The 22,054-nt window shown below is 47.3% G+C and overlaps 1 long non-coding RNA gene across 1 annotated transcript in view; it reads left to right on the top strand.

Moving 5' to 3' along the window:
* The first annotated feature begins 16,351 nt into the window (after positions 1–16,351).
* The window catches only part of LOC106728177, an 11,573-nt gene continuing 5,870 nt past the window's right edge, over positions 16,352–22,054 (top strand). Inside the window, exons 1-2 of the long non-coding RNA XR_001364449.1 lie at positions 16,352–16,362; positions 19,689–19,693. This is a non-coding gene — a long non-coding RNA (uncharacterized LOC106728177). The remainder of the gene's footprint in view (positions 16,363–19,688; positions 19,694–22,054) is intronic.

Here is a 22,054-nt window from a genome sequence, read left to right as displayed (position 1 = left end):
GAGAGGGAGCCCCAGGCGACGGTGAGGTCCCCATCACCCCGGGGCCAGCAGGGAGGGAGCCCCGGGTGGCAGTGAGGTCTCCATCACCCTGGGGCCAGCAGGGAGGGAGCCCCAGGCGGTGGGGTCCCCATCACCCCGGGGCCAGCAGGGATCAGCGCCGCTGGTTTTCACGTCTGATTTCTGAGGCCAGAAACACGGGTGACCAGCAGCCACATGCTGCAGCCCAATAGGGTGACGGGAGAGGAACACCCTGACTACCTCCGCCCTGGACCCCTCGGGGCTGCCCCCTGGATGGCTCTCTGGGAAGGTGGAGCCAGAGGCATCGCCAGGGGCTCGCCCTGAGCCGCAGGTGTTCACTGTTAGCAGCAGGAGAGAGTGGGGGAGCCTGGAGGGACCCAGGGGGAGGACTGTGCATGCCCTGTGTCCCCTCAGCATCAACCCGGATGCTCGTCTACATAGAGACCTGGGGGGGGGGGCAGAGGAGAGGAAAGCTCAGGGGCAGCCTCGCTGTCTCCCTCCCCCGCCCTGCAGGTGAGCAGCAGGTGGGTTTAGGTGGGGGGTTACCTTGGCACCATCTTCATTCCCATGGGCACACATCTCCTGACCTTGACCTCGCCAGGTTGATCCCGGGGCTGGGAGCTAGAGGAGGGGCTGGTGTCCTGGCCCCGGCGGCGATGCTGGGTGAGAGGGGGCCATCCGGTAGCTGCTCCCCAGGAGGGTGAGGAGGAGCCGCCAGAGATATTTAGGGTTATGTCACCACCGTTGTCATTCTGTCCACACACTGCTGCTATAGATGGACCAGGACCGCCTAGCTCGGCGTGGATGTGAGGTGCCTCGTCCATATTTCTAAGCTGAGCCTGAAGCGCTGGGATACACTTTACTGGATGTTTGGTCAAGGAAAGTCTCCCAAAAGGAAGGCTCTCTCACCCTTGGAGGCAGAGGGAGGGGCCTGGAGAGCATGGTGCTGAGGGACATCAGCCAGATGGAGACAGACAGGTGCCACGGGGCTCACTCACAGGTGGACTCTGGCGAACAAATTGATGGACGGACAGAGGGGACCCAGAGACGTGGAGGAGGGAACAGAGTGCAGAGTCTCAGAGGGAGGGGGGGAGGGAGGGGAGCTGGGGAAGACATCAACCCAAGAACTTGTGTGCATCTATGCATAACCGTGGGCACAGAAAATAGGGTGGTGAAGGCCTGGGGTGGGGGGTGGGATGGAGGGGGTCAACGGAGGCGGGAAGGGGACATATGCAATACTTTCAACAATAAAAATGAATAAAAAGAAAAAATTAAAGAGAGGGCTCCCACATCCTGACCTCGGCAGCAGTAGGAGACGCCATGAAAACCACGCCCGCAACCCTGGAGAAATGAACACAAAAAACGTTCCTACTGCCCTGGCTGGTGTGGTTCAGTGGATAGAGCACCGGCCTTGTGGACTGAAGGGTTCCGGGTTCGATTCCAGTCAAGGGGACGGACCTGGGTTGCAGGCTCCTCCCCAACCCAGGCCCTGGTCAGGGCTCGTGCAGGAGGCAACCAATTGATGTGTTTCTCTCACATCGATCTTTCTCTCTGTCTCTCCCTCTCTCTTCACTCTCTCTAAAAATCAATGAGAAAATATCCTCAGGTGAGGATTAACAACAACAACAAAAAACCCGTTCCTGCTGCTCTCACTTATTCCTTTTATTTTTGGAACCATCATTTCCTGTGTGAGGTGCTGAGACCAATGTTCTTGGAGGAGATTTATCAGCTGATGACGCCTGAGACCATCCAAACGCTGCCACCGCCGGTGGTGTCCCTGCCTGGAGAGAGGCCTGCCCCGCCCTCCCCGTGGCACAGCTCGGCTGCATACTTACTTACCTTGAGAGAAAGCAGATTTTAAATGGAGAGATTTGCAACATAAGATATTCACATTCTAAGACAGTGGTTTTCAACCTGTGGGTCTCGACCCCTTTGGCGGTCGAACAACCCTTTCACAGGGGTCACCTAAGACCATCCTGCATATCAGATATTTACATGACGATTCATAACAGTAGCAACATGACAGTTATGAAGTAGCAACGAAAGTAATTTTATGGTTGGGTCACAACATGAGGAACTGTATTGAAAGGGCCAGAAGGTTGAGAACCACTGTAAGAGGAAGAAACAGCAATCGTGTCTGGTGGAGGCCTCGGCCTTGGGTGGGAGATGGTCTTAGTAAGGCCTCTGGTGTGTGTGGCTCATCCTATTGAGGGAAATTCTAGCCTGTGCTGAAAGCAAGCTGTGCCTCTAGGCATCTTATTGTAAAGGCCACGGGGGCTGGCGAGTTTCTCTAGTTCAGCAAAACAATAGAATCAACAAAACAAGAGAACAAAAAGTCAAAATGAATGATAAAATCAAATAGAACAGCTATGAAAATGAACTGGAAAGAATATGCGTATCTTAAAAGGGAGCATTTAAAAATTCAGCTTCACTCCAGCCTGTTTGGCTCAGGGGATAGAACGTTGGCCTGTGGACTGAAGGGTCCCGGGTTCGATTCCAGTCAAGGGCATGAACCTGGGTTGCAGGCTCAATCCCTGGCCCTGGTAGGGGTGTGTGCAGGGGGCAACTAGTCGATGTGAGAGACAATCAATGTTTCTCTCTCTGTGTCTCTCCCCTCCCTTCTGTTCGCTCAAAAACTCAATGGAAAAATATCCTCGGATGAGGATTAACCAAAAAAAATAAAAAATAAAAATTCAGTTTCAGGGTTGGAAAGAAGCCCCGAAGTTTGTTTGATAGCAGTAATGATTCAAGAAATACTTAAAACTGAATGATATAAAAAGATGTAACAAAAGAATGGCTGTTGAATGAAACAAAAGTAAGTAAATAAAACAGTATATAAATAGCATAGCAAGCAGAATCACACGTGACAGATTAAGTGCGTCTTTAAACAGATGACTAATGGAACCATTTTTTACAAAATGAAGTCAATGATGATTGTAACGGAAAGAGCTGTGCTCAGCAGGCCTGTGGGAGGTCTGGGCGCCATGGTAACAGGCATTAGCTGTGATGATTTAGGTACCAAAGCCGGACAAAGCTTCCTCAGGAAAAGTCTTCTCATGTGAATTAGATTAAACATAGTGAGTCCAGGACACAATACAAATAACAATATTCCTACGGCTTGAGGATGTGTTGTTTTAGTTTTATCTTTTATTAATTTTCATATATCGGATTTCTCTCAGAAACATAACATTAGAGCTTGGAGATCCCTTAAATCAGTGGTTCTCAACCTTCCTAATGCCGCGACCCTTTAATACAGTTCCTCATGTTGTGGTGATCCCCAATTTCATTGTGACAAATTGAACATAATTAAAGCAGAGCGATCAATCACAAAAACAATATGTAATTATATATGTGTTTTCCAATGGTCTTAGGCGACCCCTGTGAAAGGGTCGTTCGACCCCCAAAGGGGTCGCGATCCACAGGTTGAGAACCACTGCCTTAAATGTCATTTAAAACACACATGCACGCATGCGCCCACACACACATGCACACGCGCACACACGCATATGCACACACATTTCAGGGTTAGTAAAGCATGGCCCTGATGGTGAAGGGCAGTGGAAGTGGGCGGGACTAGGACTAGACTAGAAGCGGAAGTCATACTTCTGATGACGCTCCCATTCTCTCCTTTTCTTTAATGACTGTATCCTCTAACTTTATACAATGCATCATCAGAAGACATTACATGAATTTTGAATTATTAAAATTATTGTACAAGAAGCATGAGTCCCATATTAAAATACAACATTGTTGATGGTGCCAGATTTCTGTGGCCAACCTGGGTTTGGCCCAGCACCTTGGTGCAGAAATGTATGTCAATATACACTAAGTGGCCAGATTATTATGACCACCCCATCAGTACAGTGAAGTGAATTAGTGTGCAAATAATAATAATAGTAAACCCTTGAGAGTATTTGCTTAGGAAGTTTTCAATATTCAGTATTTTTGGAAGTGTCAATGAAGTGCTGATGGGGGGGTCATCATAATCTGGCCGATCATAATAATCTGGCCACTCAGTGTATATTATTTCAGAGAGGAATCTAGAGAGAGAGATCACTGCTTCAGTGTCATTTTGATAAAAGAATTTAAGTTTTTTTTTCTAGTTATCAGAGAACATGGGCAGTGGGTCCGTGAACAAGTGTACCTGTAATTACAGGTATATGCTGCATTGTAGTTTTGTGTGTTTTTTTAAATATATTTTTATTGATTTCAGAGTGGAAGGGAGAGGAAGAGAGAGATAGAAACATCAATGATGAGAGGGAATCATTGATTGGATGCCTCCTGCATGTTGGACTGAGCCCGCAGCCCAGACATGTGCCCTTGACTGGAATTGAACCTGGGACCTTTTGGTCTGCAGGCCAGCCCTCTATCCACTGAGCCAAAACAGCCAGGCACAGTGTTAGGTTTTAAGAGTGATGACTCCCAGCCATGTGAGTGGTTGAAATCGCAGGAAGAGACACAGATGAGAAGAAAAGAGTCCCTGGACTGTGTAGAGTGAGCCCCCCTCTGACCCTAGTTTCATCAGCGCCACATTTAGGGGAGAGAAGTATCATGTGACAGAGCTGTTGTGAGGGTCAAGGAAGACAGCCACACACAGTGACTCACCACCTCCCTGCATACAACAGCCACACACAGTGACTCACCACTGCCCTGCATACAACAGGTGCTTGATAATATCTATTACTGTTATTTTAGTTTTCGTCTCATGTTTTATTTTCAAAATTTGTTGTATTGTTTTTTTATTACTGTTTTAGTCTCTTTTTTATTTTTGAAATGTGTTGTGTTGTTCCGTTTGATCACTGTTTTAAATCTGGTTTACTCTGGACTGACACATGAATTGCTTCCACCTACAATGTACTGAGAAAGAACAAGCCTGCAGGAGTCTGGGCCCCAGCGGCGGGAAGGCAGGCGGCCGGCAGACTGTGTGGCTGAGAGTGGAGGAAGGTGTGTGTCAGGGACACCGTTAGGAGTCAGCTAGTGAGAGACGGTGCAGAGCAAAGATGGGAAGAACGGGCGGCGTTCTGCCATGTGTACCAATCGGTGAGTTGACAATGCAGGTCTCGGGTTCGGTTGGAGCAGCGAGCCTGTGGCAGCAAGTGGAAAAGGGAATGAAAGATACTAAATTGAGTCACAATATTCAAGGGGTTTTTAAGTGAAGGTGGGCAGGGACCAGGAGCTTTAAGGAGTTGTAGTGCAAGAGACACCCATCGCTAGTCTGTTCTGAGTGTGTGAGTGTGCATGTGTGTGTGTGTGTGTGTGTGCGTGTGTTTCAAGGGAAGGACCTAAATCATATTTGTATGACTATAGGAATGATCGAATGATGGAGTTGATGGCAGAAATTCAAGGCGTGAATCACAAACAGGATATCAAATGATGGTCTGTTGAGAAAAAAAAAAGAATTTTAATAGAAAGGGATCTTTATTGTTACAAGAAGAGAAAAACAGTGGCAAAGGCCTGCGTGTATGTACTTTCAGTTAAATGAAAAAGAGAGCGTTATGGTCCATTTTTCTTTTTGTAACAAAACAGATCAGCTGGTCACTGAGTGTGTAACAGGGACTTGGATGCGTGGGGAAGTGAGAGGTTTGCTGAGAGATTTAATTATGAAGCCGTCGATGGTAAGATCCATGGGGCGACCCGCAAAGCCCGGTTTGGGGATGTCTGAGAGGGGGTCCTCAGGCAGCGTGGGCACCTGGTTTCCTTCCGAGATGCTTAGAGGACATGTTGGCATGGCAACAGTGCATCTGAGGCTCATTGGAGAACGAGGTCTTGTCTGGCAGGCGGGACGAGAAGAAGAGAGCGAAGGAAGGATGGAGATGAACCGAGGGTCCCCACAGGGAGGTGAACATGATGAGGGATGAGAGGAAACGAAGAGGTGAAGGGGGTGACAGATTCCCAGCCTCAGTGGACTGAATGCTGTGATGAGGGTAGGGGTCCCCTGGTGAGGAAAGGAGCTGTGGTTACGGATGAGATTCTGGTGTTAGCGCTTTGTCACATGGGCAGTTTTCACTGATCCCAGTTTCAATGTGACCATAGAAATGGATATTGTAGTGGAGATTAGGAAGTCCTGAGCTGAGTCTAATTCTGAGTATATCAGAGTATATATATATATATATATATATATATGTATATTTCAGAGAGTAAGGCAAAGGGAGAGAGAGAAGCATCAATGATGAGAGAATCATTGATAGGCTGTCTCCTGCATGTTCCCCTCTGGGGATCGAGCCAGCAACCCAGGCATGTGCCCTGACCAGGAATCGAACCATGACCTCCTGGTTCATATAGGTCAACCAAGGCTCAACCACTGAGCCACGCTGGTCGGGCTCAGACTTCTTAATGGTTTAGTCCAGTCTATCAGAGTCTCCTAAGGTGAAGGCAGGACCTGTGAGGGTGTGAAATAAGGCCATCAGGGACCAAGGCCCTGTGACTTCCAGGCAGTGACCACTCAGCACGTGGATCCTCTGAGCCAGTGACCAGGTGGCAGGGTGGAAACAGCCTATACTTACCTGAAGACCAATGAGGTCCTGTTGTCACATAATAGTGATTGAATTTGTAAACTGGAAAAAAATGTTTGTATAGCAGCTAGCTTTTCCAATATCACTGAATAAAATGGTGTGCGCCTGTTTTCAAAACTTCCAAGAAGGTTAGACACTCATTTCACTAGCATCCAAAATTGCACTGTTTCACTCAGTGGAAGAGGCCCTGTTCAGGCGTCTGAACCAGGAAGCCAGGGCTGGATCTGAGAGAACCAGCTAGCTCCACATTGAAAACGCTCTGACATAAAGCCCATCATCATGAGGGGAGAAGATGAAGCAAATCTTTTTCAAAAGAAGATATGAATATTTTATATAAGCAGATGCATTATTTAGAAACATTCCGCAGAGGGCATTTAAGGCATTTGGAAATGAAATGGGAGTGTTACTGTGTTACCTATTGCTCTGATATGATGGGAGATAGGAAGAGCTGCTTTTAAAAGTCAGTGAACAATACAAATACTTAGAAGTCGTCTTATCAGGCCCAGCTGGTGTGGTTCAGTGGTTGAGTGTCAACTATGAACCAGGAGGTCATGGTTCAATTCCTGGTTAGGGTACATGCCCGGGTTGCAGGCTGGATCCCCAGTTGGGGGCATGAAGGAGGCAGCCGATCCTTAATTCTCTCTCATCATTGATGTTTCTATTTCTCTCTCCCTCTCTGAAATCAATAAAAGCATATTTTTTAAAAAGTCATTTTATCAGAACAGGGCTATGGTGAGAGCATGAAAAAGAATGACTTGCCCTAGCTGGTTGTGCTCAGTGGATAGAGCGTTGGCCTGTGGACTGAAGGGAATTGAACCTGGGACCTTTTGGTCTGCAGGCCAGCCCTCTATCCACTGAGCCAAAACAGCCAGGCACAGTGTTAGGTTTTAAGAGTGATGACTCCCAGCCATGTGAGTGGTTGAAATCGCAGGAAGAGACACAGATGAGAAGAAAAGAGTCCCTGGACTGTGTAGAGTGAGCCCCCCTCTGACCCTAGTTTCATCAGCGCCACATTTAGGGGAGAGAAGTATCATGTGACAGAGCTGTTGTGAGGGTCAAGGAAGACAGCCACACACAGTGACTCACCACCTCCCTGCATACAACAGCCACACACAGTGACTCACCACTGCCCTGCATACAACAGGTGCTTGATAATATCTATTACTGTTATTTTAGTTTTCGTCTCATGTTTTATTTTCAAAATTTGTTGTATTGTTTTTTTATTACTGTTTTAGTCTCTTTTTTATTTTTGAAATGTGTTGTGTTGTTCCGTTTGATCACTGTTTTAAATCTGGTTTACTCTGGACTGACACATGAATTGCTTCCACCTACAATGTACTGAGAAAGAACAAGCCTGCAGGAGTCTGGGCCCCAGCGGCGGGAAGGCAGGCGGCCGGCAGACTGTGTGGCTGAGAGTGGAGGAAGGTGTGTGTCAGGGACACCGTTAGGAGTCAGCTAGTGAGAGACGGTGCAGAGCAAAGATGGGAAGAACGGGCGGCGTTCTGCCATGTGTACCAATCGGTGAGTTGACAATGCAGGTCTCGGGTTCGGTTGGAGCAGCGAGCCTGTGGCAGCAAGTGGAAAAGGGAATGAAAGATACTAAATTGAGTCACAATATTCAAGGGGTTTTTAAGTGAAGGTGGGCAGGGACCAGGAGCTTTAAGGAGTTGTAGTGCAAGAGACACCCATCGCTAGTCTGTTCTGAGTGTGTGAGTGTGCATGTGTGTGTGTGTGTGTGTGTGCGTGTGTTTCAAGGGAAGGACCTAAATCATATTTGTATGACTATAGGAATGATCGAATGATGGAGTTGATGGCAGAAATTCAAGGCGTGAATCACAAACAGGATATCAAATGATGGTCTGTTGAGAAAAAAAAAGAATTTTAATAGAAAGGGATCTTTATTGTTACAAGAAGAGAAAAACAGTGGCAAAGGCCTGCGTGTATGTACTTTCAGTTAAATGAAAAAGAGAGCGTTATGGTCCATTTTTCTTTTTGTAACAAAACAGATCAGCTGGTCACTGAGTGTGTAACAGGGACTTGGATGCGTGGGGAAGTGAGAGGTTTGCTGAGAGATTTAATTATGAAGCCGTCGATGGTAAGATCCATGGGGCGACCCGCAAAGCCCGGTTTGGGGATGTCTGAGAGGGGGTCCTCAGGCAGCGTGGGCACCTGGTTTCCTTCCGAGATGCTTAGAGGACATGTTGGCATGGCAACAGTGCATCTGAGGCTCATTGGAGAACGAGGTCTTGTCTGGCAGGCGGGACGAGAAGAAGAGAGCGAAGGAAGGATGGAGATGAACCGAGGGTCCCCACAGGGAGGTGAACATGATGAGGGATGAGAGGAAACGAAGAGGTGAAGGGGGTGACAGATTCCCAGCCTCAGTGGACTGAATGCTGTGATGAGGGTAGGGGTCCCCTGGTGAGGAAAGGAGCTGTGGTTACGGATGAGATTCTGGTGTTAGCGCTTTGTCACATGGGCAGTTTTCACTGATCCCAGTTTCAATGTGACCATAGAAATGGATATTGTAGTGGAGATTAGGAAGTCCTGAGCTGAGTCTAATTCTGAGTATATCAGAGTATATATATATATATATATATTGTATTATATTTCAGAGAGTAAGGCAAAGGGAGAGAGAGAAGCATCAATGATGAGAGAATCATTGATAGGCTGTCTCCTGCATGTCCTCTGGGGAGGAGAGAGAGAAGCATCAATGATGAGAGAATCATTGATAGGCTGTCTCCTGCATGTTCCCCTCTGGGGATCGAGCCAGCAACCCAGGCATGTGCCCTGACCAGGAATCGAACCATGACCTCCTGGTTCATATAGGTCAACCAAGGCTCAACCACTGAGCCACGCTGGTCGGGCTCAGACTTCTTAATGGTTTAGTCCAGTCTATCAGAGTCTCCTAAGGTGAAGGCAGGACCTGTGAGGGTGTGAAATAAGGCCATCAGGGACCAAGGCCCTGTGACTTCCAGGCAGTGACCACTCAGCACGTGGATCCTCTGAGCCAGTGACCAGGTGGCAGGGTGGAAACAGCCTATACTTACCTGAAGACCAATGAGGTCCTGTTGTCACATAATAGTGATTGAATTTGTAAACTGGAAAAAAATGTTTGTATAGCAGCTAGCTTTTCCAATATCACTGAATAAAATGGTGTGCGCCTGTTTTCAAAACTTCCAAGAAGGTTAGACACTCATTTCACTAGCATCCAAAATTGCACTGTTTCACTCAGTGGAAGAGGCCCTGTTCAGGCGTCTGAACCAGGAAGCCAGGGCTGGATCTGAGAGAACCAGCTAGCTCCACATTGAAAACGCTCTGACATAAAGCCCATCATCATGAGGGGAGAAGATGAAGCAAATCTTTTTCAAAAGAAGATATGAATATTTTATATAAGCAGATGCATTATTTAGAAACATTCCGCAGAGGGCATTTAAGGCATTTGGAAATGAAATGGGAGTGTTACTGTGTTACCTATTGCTCTGATATGATGGGAGATAGGAAGAGCTGCTTTTAAAAGTCAGTGAACAATACAAATACTTAGAAGTCGTCTTATCAGGCCCAGCTGGTGTGGTTCAGTGGTTGAGTGTCAACTATGAACCAGGAGGTCATGGTTCAATTCCTGGTTAGGGTACATGCCCGGGTTGCAGGCTGGATCCCCAGTTGGGGGCATGAAGGAGGCAGCCGATCCTTAATTCTCTCTCATCATTGATGTTTCTATTTCTCTCTCCCTCTCTGAAATCAATAAAAGCATATTTTTTAAAAAGTCATTTTATCAGAACAGGGCTATGGTGAGAGCATGAAAAAGAATGACTTGCCCTAGATGGTTTTGCTCAGTGGATAGAGCGTTGGCCTGTGGACTGAAGGGTCCTGAGTTCGATTCCGGTCAAGGGCACATGCCCGGGTTGTGGGCTCGATCCCCAGTTGGGGGCTATTGCAGGAGGCAGCCGATCAATGATTCTCTCTCATCCTTGATGTTTCTATCTCTCTCTCCCCCTATCCCTTCCTCTCTGAAATCAATAAAAATATATTTAAAAAAAAGACTTAACAAGTGTCTGATTGCCTGTGCACTGAACACACATATTTCAGTTTAAAAATAAATAAAAACGTGTAGCCCATTGATAGACATGATCTTCCAGTGGTAGAGTCGATGGTACTGCAGGGAATCTGCACGGCAACAGATGCTAATTAGACTTATGGGAGTGATGTCATAATGTATGTAAATATCCAATCAGGACGGTGGCACGGAAACTATTGGGATATTGTATGTCAATTATATGTCAATAGAAACAAAAAACAAATAAAATCCAGGGTGTATATCTCAAGCAATAAACGATCCATCTGTGGGGGAAAAAAAATCAATAATGAGTTCTACTCGAGCAAGAACAGTGCTGAAAGGCAGAGGAATAAATCTGTCTTCCAACAGCAATGTGAACAATGACTTGCCTGAAAATAATTCCAAAATAAATACTTCATATCTCTGTGTGGAATGCGCCAAAAGTTCCTACAGGACTGGGAATGGAAGGAAGCCATTGCTGGGTGCAGGAACCCAAGGGTGCCACCCCTGAGGTTCTCCTCCCGTGGGCGCACCTGTGCGGGGCCCGGTGTCGGCCACCACCTCAGCGGCACCGCGGAGTCTTCGGAGAGCAGGTCCTGCAACACGCAGAATAAGGCACACCCACCCAGGAAGGAGATTTCCTGAGAGACATCAGAGCACTTCCGCAGGATTAGGTAACGGTGTGCATTTGATGAACTAGTGATTCTATGCATTTACTCTGGGGCACGGGACGATGGCTGGTTTTCTGGAAGGCATGGAAGGAAGAGTCCATGAAAACAACGGCGCTGAGACAATTTTGGGAAAATGAGAGCTCTTTCCCAGAGCACTCACACAAATCAGTCCCATTAAAATGATCTAACTTATCACTATAAAGTGTAAGACAACGCGCTTATGATTTTAAACAAACCGTTTACATTAAAACACGGGCAGCCTGGAGATCAAAAGTATAAAGACAAATGTGTGTGCGACGTATACGTTTGAATCAAACACTCTGAACGACAGAGGTGCGTGGAGACACGGTAGTGAATCAAATGGGCAAATCTCCTGGGGATTAAAATGTAGCCGGGGAGACTCCCAATGAATACAATAGCCTCTGATGTCCCAAGTGATGAAAAAGGCAATGGAAGAGGGGAAAGCATCGCTCAGAGATGGGACGTAAGAGTGTTCCCGTTATTTCAGTATCAGGTAGTCAGGAAGGAACCCCATGTTGTAGAGAACTCACCCCGGTGTGATTGGAAGTTGGGGGGAGGTCGCTGGCCCTGTTTCTGGAAAGAGGTTGGGGGCCCCAGCCCAGCTTGGAGCCCCTGGAGCCTCTGAGGCAGTGCCCGGAGGCCAGACCAGGTTCAGAGGAGTGTGGGTGGAGCTTTCACCAGCATGTGCTTGTTTATGATGCACAATTACAATTAGGCTGTGAAATATTGGACGGCGGGAGATGTGGGCCCGGCACTTCTCGGCTGCATCCATCTGGTGTGACCTGAGACCCATCCTGGGTTATGGCCCTGAACTTGATGCGGCATTTCCATGGGCCGCTACATGAACCTGTGAGTCAGCAAAACTGTTGTATGTCATTGTCCTGGATCCCCAAGGACACGCAGTCTGTAGGCCAGAGGAATGTCTCAGTAGCTCATCTCTTTGTGTATTTTAAGTTTGTTAAAACTTTCCATTCCTGTTTGGAGACTTAGTTCAAAAATAGACACATAAATTCTAATCTTTTCTTCACTCTGTAAGTTAATATGGCAGCTTAAAATGCAAAGGAAAGTGATAGTAAATGTATGTAAACTGTAATTCATAAAGTCACATGGATGTATTTTAGGCAAGTCTGGATACTGGCTGATAGGTCTTTTATTTTATATTTTTATATCTATTTTATAACATGTTCTTTGGTCAATGCACAAAGGCCACTCAATAAATCAAATTTTCTAACAGGATTTCCCAACATCAAAAGGTGTTAATTCGTTTCCTTAATGCAGATAACAAAAAGCATTGTTTCTCTTATGATGTTCTGTTTGGCACACTTTTTATAAAAAGAGAAATAAAATTATATATTACCCTGGCGGGTAGCTCTGTTGGTTGAAGCACTGTTCCATACACCAAAACAGTTGTGGGTCTGGACCCATGGTCAGGGACATATGGGAGGCAACCCATCGATGTTTCTCTCTCACATCCATGTTTCTCTCTCCATGCCTCTCTATAAAAAAAAATCAATTTACATGTTTAAAAATATTATCCTATATAATAAAGAGGTAATATGCAATTTGACTGTCACACCCTCACACAAGATGGCCGCCCCCATGTGGTCAAAGATGGCTGACAAGATGGCTGGCAGGGGAGGGCAGTTGGGGGCAATCAGGCCTGCAGGGGAGGGCAGTTGGGGGCAACCAGGCCTGCAGGGGAGGGCAGTTGAGAAAGACCAGGCAGGCAGGGGAGGGCAGTTGTGGGCAATCAGGCCAGCAGGGGAGCAGATAGGCATCGATCAGGCTGGCAGGCAGAAGCGGTTAGGGGCAATCAGGCAGGCAAGCAGGTGAGCGGTTGGGAGTCAGCAGTCCCGGATTGTGAGAGGGACTAAACCAGGCCTAAACCGGCAGTCGGACACCCCCGAGGGGACCCAGATTGGAAAGGGCGCAGGCTGGGCTGAGGGACAGCCCCCCGCCCAGTGCACGCATTTTGTGCACCGGTCCTCTAGTATATTATAACTCATACAGTGAAGTAAGAAAATAATGTGAAGCTTTCTTAAAATAACATGATATACTTTTATTAAATTTTAGATATTTTATCTATTTAGGGATAATATATATTTCAGGCTTAATTTTTTGAAAGTTATCTTTTTTTAAAATGTGTTTTTATTGATTTCAGAGAGGAAATGGGAGAGAGAGACAGAGATAGAAACATCATGAGAGAGAATCATGGATTGGCTGCCTCCTGCACACCCCCCACTGGGGATCGAGCCCACAACTCGGGCATGTGTCCTGACAGGGAATCAAACAGTGACCTTCTGGTTCATAGGTTGACACTCAACCACTGAACCACACTGGCCAGGCTGAAAGCTATCTTTTAATTTTATTTATTCCAGAACAATGTTTATCCTACAATTAATATTTACAAGGTCTCTTCTGATACTGACCTCTGATGAAGCTTTGGCTGAAATGTCTAGGACGTGTTTCCTTCACCATAAATATCAAGGAGATTAGTAAGTGCAGAATCCAGGAACAGTAAGCTTTTACCCAATTTTCTAGCCTCAGTGAATCTGTTAAAACTCGGTCAAGACCAAATAGAGCCATTTGCCCTCCCACACGAACCTGAGCTGAATTTTCAGCTCTGCTTAGCGCAGAGATTTCATAGCAAAGACATGTTTTATAGTGGGTTCAGGCTGGATGGGCACGGCTGCTCTTGGGAGATTGATGCGAAGGTCTTCCTGCCTAGGATCCTGGGTGGGAAAAGCAAGTGTCCCATAGAGATGAGGGCCATGCTCTATAGGAGATGATTAACATGTCGATTGCAGTAAGTAGTATGGCCTTGGTGTATATTTTCTCTCTTTCTTGAGACAGTAAGAGCATATATTATAGAGCCTTTTCATAAGCTACATTAGTTCAATCTTTTTTTTTTAATTTTAACTTTGGAGACTACATTGCATACATATTAGGAATCCTCGGGGAATTTTTTTTTCATGTGCAATCTAAGAAAATAGCTTATTTTGAATGACAGGAGTATGAGTTAATACCGTATAATTTCTACTAAAGTATAATGTGCCATATCTCAGAAATTATGAGCTTTATAACATCAGAGTAAACATAAATGTAAATCAAGGCATGATTTGTGACATTGACCAAATGCATATGATGGGAGTAAATTCTGAAAGAAAAATGGCTTCCCTCTGCCACTCAGCTTCAATCTCTGGATAGATTCCACCATTGATACTTTACAAGCAAAACTGGAAGAGACGACTTTAAGATTCACATTAGATGAAACAATCATTTAACAAGTTAAAACTTGCCACTCATAGGTCATTTAAGAAATTTACACCAATGTACACAAATGCATAATTTATTGCAAGTATTGTCAAATTTAAGTGATAAATTGATGAGTGATATTACCCTTGATAATCAATATTACTGAGATGCCTTGTAATATTCATCAGCAAAGAAAAAATAATCATTGATTATATGTCAAAAACTTAAGTAGCATTTATAAATAAGGCATTGATCTCCTTCTATAAAATGAATTCACTCAACATATAATTATTGGATATCATTTTTAAACATTCCATAGTTATTGGGGTAACTTGACAAGTTATCAATGGATATTTAGGAAAAATAACATGGTCGGTCCTGCTTTTCATGGAACTTAAATTTATTGAAAAAAGGGCAAATAAAGAATAAAGCAATTATTTAATTATAATTATAAAAATATTATTAAAGTGCCCAACCAGCATAGCTCAGTGGTTGAGCATTGATCTGTGAACTAGGAGGTCATGGTTCAATTCCTGGTCAGGCCACAGGCCTGGGTTGCAGGCTCTATCTCCAGTGGGGGTGGGGATGGGGGGCATGCAGAAGGCAGCCAATCAATGATTCTCTCTCACAATTGATGTTTCTATCTCTCTTTCCCCCTTAAATCAATAAAAATATTTTCAAAAAAATATTATAAAAGTGAAGTATATATAACAAAGGGTTTACAATGTTAACACAGGGACATCTTTCCTTATGCAGGGACATTAAGGTTGACATTCAAGCTAACGGTTAGCTGCTAACCTGATGGAGAGGATGGGACAGGCTAGAGGAGTGCCCCTGTGTGGCATGGAGTTCTGTGCAGTTAGTTTCAGCGATTTTAGGCTGAGTGAAAGCTGTTTAAGAATTTTACGCAGAAAATGTATATGTCATGAAATACGTCACAAACTTCCCTATACTGGAGTGCAGGAGGGTCTTCCTGGGGCAAGGGGGGTCCCTGGGACCCCACTTTTGGACAGGCTGCTGCTGTCGCCCAGGTGAGAGCAACCGGAGCTGATGTGAGGCATCATCAGCTTCTCCCTCCACTGTAACCGACGAGTCAGGAGCACTTGGTCCTGAAACAGTTGTGGATATGAAAGAGAAAAATCAAAGTGGATCCCTTTCTGCCTCAGCCACAGGATAAAAACAGGCATTGAACATTATGGAAAGAGGGTGGCAGGAAGAGATTGTTTGGGGTGAATGTCAAGAGTCGGCCTTGAACCTGCAAAGCCGGGGATGTCTGTGACTGCTCAGGGGGAGGCAAGATTGCAGTGTTTAGAACCGATGTCTGCATTGAAGATGTAATGATATAAATATGGGATTCTGATCAAAATAGAGATGCTCCTTAAAGCCGTGAGCCTGACAGCGTCCCAGAGCCAGGGCACCGTGCCCAGGAGGGCTCTGGCTGAGCATCTGGGGAGAGAAGGAGTCAGAGGGAGGTGAGAGAAGGCCCAGAGAGGGCTGATTGGAAAGACATGCTAAAACCAGGATGCTCCCGTTCCAGCAACAACCCCATCAGACGTTGACCCGCAGCGGGAGCTGAGATGAGTTCAAGGGTCTGAGGACCCCGGATGTGAAGGTCTGAGCCATATCCTTATCGGATTCTCCAAACATCACCATGTGGTTACTGCTGGAGAAAGTCACAAAGATCCAGGACCTAAACTCAGAAAGAGGTTAGACGATGCCAACTGGTCGCATGACTAGACAACTCAGGAGCAGTTCAGGGTTATAGGACCTGATGGCATGTGTATCAAGACACAGTGGTTTAAAGGCTTGAACCGGATGAGGAAGAAGGAAGGTGCTGACCAATCCGGGTCCCAGGGGCTGAGGGGCTGGGAGGACAACAGCAGTCACTCCCTGGAAGGGCACAGGTACAGCAGGGTGCTCAGAGGCACTAAGGTGTCTGTTAGAAAGAGAGCATGGAGGGAGGATTCCAAGCAGAGGTTGAGGATCTAAGAGTTTGTGCTGGCGATGGACTGGGAAGCCCACTGAATAGAGCAAGAGCTGGGAGGCCATTAGGGAATCTATACTAATAAAAGGGTAAAATGCTAATCAGACCAGACATCTTCTGGATATCCATCTGAATGTCCTTCCGGACAAAGCCACAGTGGCGGGGGCTGAGGCAGAGGCAGTTAGGGGTGATCAGACCAGCAGGGGAGAGCAGTTGGGGACTACCAGGCCAGCAGGGGAGGGCAGTTAGGGGCAACCAGGCCAAAAGGGGAGGGCAGTTAAGGGCAACCAGGCCAACAGGAGTGACCAGGCTGGCAGGGGAGGGCAGTTAGAGATGGTTAGGGGCAACCAGGCAGGCAGGGGAGCAGTTAGGGGCAATCAGGCAGGCAAGGAGAAGTTAGGGGTGATCAGGCAGGCAGGCAGAGAGGTTAGGGGAGATCAGGCAGGCAGGGGAGCAGTTAGGGACAACCAGGCAGGCAGGCAGAGAGGTTAGGGGCGATCAGGCAGGCAGGCAGGTGAGTGGTTAGGAGCCAGCAGTCCCAGATTGCGAGAGGGATGTCTGGATTGGAGAGGGTGCAGGCTGGGCTGAGGGACCTCCCCCTCACCCCACACAAATTTCATGCACCAGGCCTCTAGTGTTTTTAATAAAAATAATGGTTGTATTTGCATTTTTAAAAATATGTATTTTTTATTTCAGAGAAGAAGGGAGAGGGGAGAGAGAGCGAGGGAGAGAAATATCAATGATGTGAGAGAATCATGGACCGGCTGCCTCCTGCACATCCCACACTGGAGATTGAGCCCACAACCAAGGCATGTGCCCTGACCGGGAATCAAACAGTGACCTCCTGGTTCATAGGTTGGTGCTCAACCACTGAGCCACACGGCTGGGCTGTACTTGCATTTTATTGGCATCCTGTATATACTGCCCAGAGATGCCCCCCCCCCACACACAGGTGCACACACACAAGCACGTGCACAGACACAAGCACGTGCACACACACACACACACACACCAGACACATGTGCAGGGCTGCCCCCAGCGCTATTGCAGCAACAATGCCCAGCGCCTGGAGACAGCCCACACCCCGCCCGTGTGGAGGGAGAGAGGCAGCAGGCGGTGCACACCGGCTGTGCAGAGCTTTATGAAGCGGAGATTGTGGTGGTAAAGGATGCACTGGAATCTGGGGCTTTCTCTTGTTTTTACAACAAAATACAGGAAAGGAATGAGCATTGGACGTTTTAAGCGTGAGGTGCTTGTGGGGCGGCCGAGGGGAGAATTGGAAGTTCATGGACAAGCCTCGGCTGCAGACAGGCGCTCGGGGCTGTGATGGGCTGTGTTCTCTGAAGCCTCCCGTGAGCCGTGGGGAAGGAGTGAGGGCAGCAGACAGACAAGGCCACGGGAAGCGGCACGGGTCGATGCGGGCCTTGTTGGGGTTAACATGAGAAATGCTGTTTCCATTTGAAAATGGTTTGGAGAGAATTTATAGAGAGAAATTTCGTAAAATTGCGCTATCAAAGGAGATAGGAAGCGCAGCTTCCCTGCTGTCTAAACAATTTCCATCTCTCTTTTCCAGAACATGTGAACGTGTTGACTTCGTTGCCTGGTGTCCCCCTCGCTGAGCCTGCCTGTGCGAAGCTTGTGCTGCAGGTCCTGCTAACTCGGTCTTCTTCCGTGAAGCCCGCCCTCATGGCTCATAGATGGGAAATGTGTGCAGTCAGTGTCCTTGGGGTTAGAGAGTCTTTGTGATGTTCTACTCACCATTGGGTAAGGGCTAAGAATACAGTACAGACTTCCTCTCTTTGGGGGCCACTGAATGTGTATACCCACTCAGTAACTCAACAAAACTATCCATGAACTACCTTTGTTAAAGTCGCAGTATCTAGGCCCTGGCTGGGTATCTCAGTGTTTAGAGCAGGGGTGGGCAAACTTTTTGACTCGAGGGCCACAATGGGTTCTTAAACTGGACCGGAGGGCCGGAACAAAAGCATGGATGGAGTGTTTGTGTGAACTAATATAAATTCAAAGTAAATATCATTACATAAAAGGGTACGGTCTTTTATTTTTTTTAAGTTTTATTCATTTCAAACGGGCCGGATACGACCCGCGGGCCATAGTTTGCCCACGGCTGGTTTAGAGCATCGGCCCAATACACAAGGTTGCAGGTTCGATCCCCAATCCCGGGTCAATACACATACAAGAATCAACCAAAGAATGCATAAGTAAGAGGAACAACAAACCCACAAATCTCTCTCTCTCTCTCTCTCACTCTCTCTCTCTCTCTCTCCTCCCCCCTCAAGTTAATACATTTTTAATTGCAGTGCCCTACGTTTTCATGGTCGCATCCAGACAAACGTTAGCTAGTTCCCCTTATTCCACATAAACAACAGATCATCTTAGTTGTTTGTTTAAATCCCAGGGCACGTGGTGTGATCATCCAGACGAGAGAGGAGTCCTCTTTGTCTGGGATGTACATTCTGTTTAATGAACACATTCTTAGCGAAGTCATAAAAGAGGCATCGAGCCAATGAGGGTTGAGAGCATGGCTTGTCCTGTTTGCAATAACACGGAGATGGTGTTTCAAAACACTTATGATTTATTCTAAAGTGAACCAGAGCACACAGCACGTTTTCAGAGCGTTTGCTTTGAAACTGTTTACGGCGGCATTTGCGCTTATACTGAAGTTGCTGTTACGGTATTCCATGTTAAAAAGGCCATACTTTACACCCACAGGCAAGTTTTGCTTACAGGAAACACTCTTGTTAATATCTGCATGATAAAAGGCATCGTGCCTGGTCATACAAAACATCAAAGAACAATTGTATGCTATGCTTACATTTAATATGTGTACATTCAATTCCACTTCTCCAAGAATATTGTATTTAGTTTAACACATTTTTTCTAAAAGTTGTACATATTTTTATACATTTCTCCCCAATTTGTTTTATAAGACCTATCTTGAGGGGATTTGATATTCTGATTACGAGCCCTCGGTAAATACAGATGATATTTTAGGGTGTGCATGTACAGTTGAGCCTTACGCAGCACGGGTTTGACCTGTGGGTCTGCGCCTGTGTGGGCTGCTTTCCGAAGAGGCCTGAGCTGTTACCCGTTGTGGTTGGGAGTCTGTGGCTGTGTGGCCGTGCATTCACTGATGCCATTTCTGCAACGATCAGCCCAGGTTGCCATGCAATATAGAAACGGATGGGGCTAGAGCACAGACCTCCGCTACCTCACCGCTCCCGAGGCTGCAGGTCTGAGGCAGGGGAGCGGCAGAGCTGGTTTCTGGGGGTAGAGGGTCTCTCTTCCTGACTTGCACATGGCTGCCTTCTCACTGCGCCCGGCTGCAGCCTCCCCAACAGGCACAGACACAGAACGCTCTGGCGGCTCTCCCTCTTCCCACATGGGATGGGGACCCCTAGGAGCTCACTTACCTTTAACAGGCTCCCTGAAGGTGGCTCTGAGTCCAGCTGTCGCAGGGGTTCAGGCTCAGCATATGGATTTGGAAGGGGAGCTACAACTCAGCCCATCACAGCGCTTATGGAAAACTTTCTTTAAATAGAGGTGTAATGGGACTAGAGATCTCGCTCAGTACATAAGACTTAAGATACGGACTGGTCCCCAGCTAGTGTGGCTCAGTGGTTGAGCATGACCTATGAAACAGGAGGTCACTGTTTGATTCCTGGTCAGGGCACATGCCAGGTTTCGGGCTTGATCCCCGGTGGGTGGCGTGCAGGAGGCAGCCCATCAATGTTTCTGCTCTCTATCCCTCTCCCTTCCTTCCTCTATAGAATCAATAAAACACTTTAAATGCATTAAAAGGAGATATGGACACACTTTTTCTGCAGCTGAATATCATGGTGGCCATCCTGTTTCTCTGCCCAGAGCAGCAGGAGCCTGAGAGGCAGGCAGCTCTAGTCCTCAGCACAGCTCTGGGTGGGGGCATTTTATTTTCCCAAATTATCATTAGTAAGCATGTCAATACACAGGCACACACACACACATGTACAGGCACATGCATGGATATGCATTGACATACATATGTGCACAAGCATGGACACACGTGCACGCACACACATGCACAAGCATGGAGACACGCATGCACACTCACCTGCTACAGGCCCTGTCATTGAGGAGCCTCCCGCCAACCATGGGCCCACCCCCACTGCATCTCTTCCCAGGGCGGGGCTTCTTCCTTAACCAGGAGGTGCCCCCACACCCCCTCCTCAGGTTCCTTAGGAATCCGTCAGGCCAGGCTCCCCCAGGAAAGCTCGGCTGAGGACCATCTTCCAAGCGCAGCACCTGCTCTCTGAGCCTGACCCCTAAGCTGCACCAGGATGACCTTGAGACGGAGGAAGACCTGGCCATACACAGAGGTGTCCATCCCATTGAGGGACTGACCTGGTTTCCCTCCCGCTGCCAGAACAAAACAGATTGGCACAGGAGAGCGTCCTGTTTCATCGCACGACTCTGGCTGGCAGGGCCATGCTCTAGTCCAGGGGTGGGCAAACTTTTTGACTCGAGGGCCACAATGGGTTCTTAAACTGGACCGGAGGGCCGGAACAAAAGCATGGATGGAGTGTTTGTGTGAACTAATATAAATTCAAAGTAAACATCATTACATAAAAAGGTACGGTCTTTTTTTTTTTTAGTTTTATTCATTTCAAATGGGCCGGATCCGGCCCGCGGGCCGTAGTTTGCCCATGGCTGCTCTAGGATCAGAGCTGACGAGGCCGAGAGGGTGACCAGCTCCAAACCCTCATTTCACACAAGAGCAAAGGAAACCTTGGAGGAGCTCAGCGATGGCTCAAGGTCACCCAGGAGCAAGTTCCAGAAACTTCCCTCAGGGAAATGCCTTATATTCATTCCTTCATTCATGTTCACAGCCTATCTACACTAATAAAAGAGAAACATGGTAATTGGCGTACGACCGCTACCCTTTTCATTGGCTAATCAGTGAGTATATGCAAATTAACTGTCAGCCAAGATGGCGGCCGGCAGCCAGGCACGGAAGCGAGCACGAGGCTTGCTTGCTGCAGATTCCAACGTTCTCCGCCTAACTTGCCAGCCTCTCAGTTGCAACTCTAAGCAACTATATACTATGTTGCAAATAAGAAGCTAAACAAAACCCCAGAAAAGGGCTTCCATGCAGCCGGGCTCGGACTGCAACATTGTATCTATGTTTTCAGCAGCGAGGCCTCAGAGCTAAAGCTGGCCCAGAATAAAAAAAAAAAAAAGAGAAGAAAACAAGGAGCGGTTGGAAGCTTTAGTCACTCGCCAGCCGGAAAACAGCCCTCAGCCCCTCACCCAGACTGGCCAGGCACCCCAGTGGGGACCCCCACCCTGATCCAGGACACCCTTCAGGGCAAACCAGCCAGCCCCCACCCATGCACCAGGCCTCTATCCTATATAGTAAAAGGGTAATAGGCCTCCCAGCACCGGGATCAGCGGAGCAGCGAGGCTCCCGGCACCGGGATCAGCATGACAGGGGGCAGCGCCCAAACCCCCTGATCGCCCTGCAGCTCTGTGTGTGACAGGGTGC

The sequence above is a fragment of the Myotis brandtii genome, unplaced genomic scaffold (assembly GCF_000412655.1).
Source record: "Myotis brandtii unplaced genomic scaffold, ASM41265v1 scaffold551, whole genome shotgun sequence".
Lineage (NCBI taxonomy): Eukaryota > Metazoa > Chordata > Mammalia > Chiroptera > Vespertilionidae > Myotis > Myotis brandtii.
The sequence above is the reverse complement of the archived record's forward strand: the minus strand, read 5'-3'. Positions and strand labels throughout refer to the sequence as shown.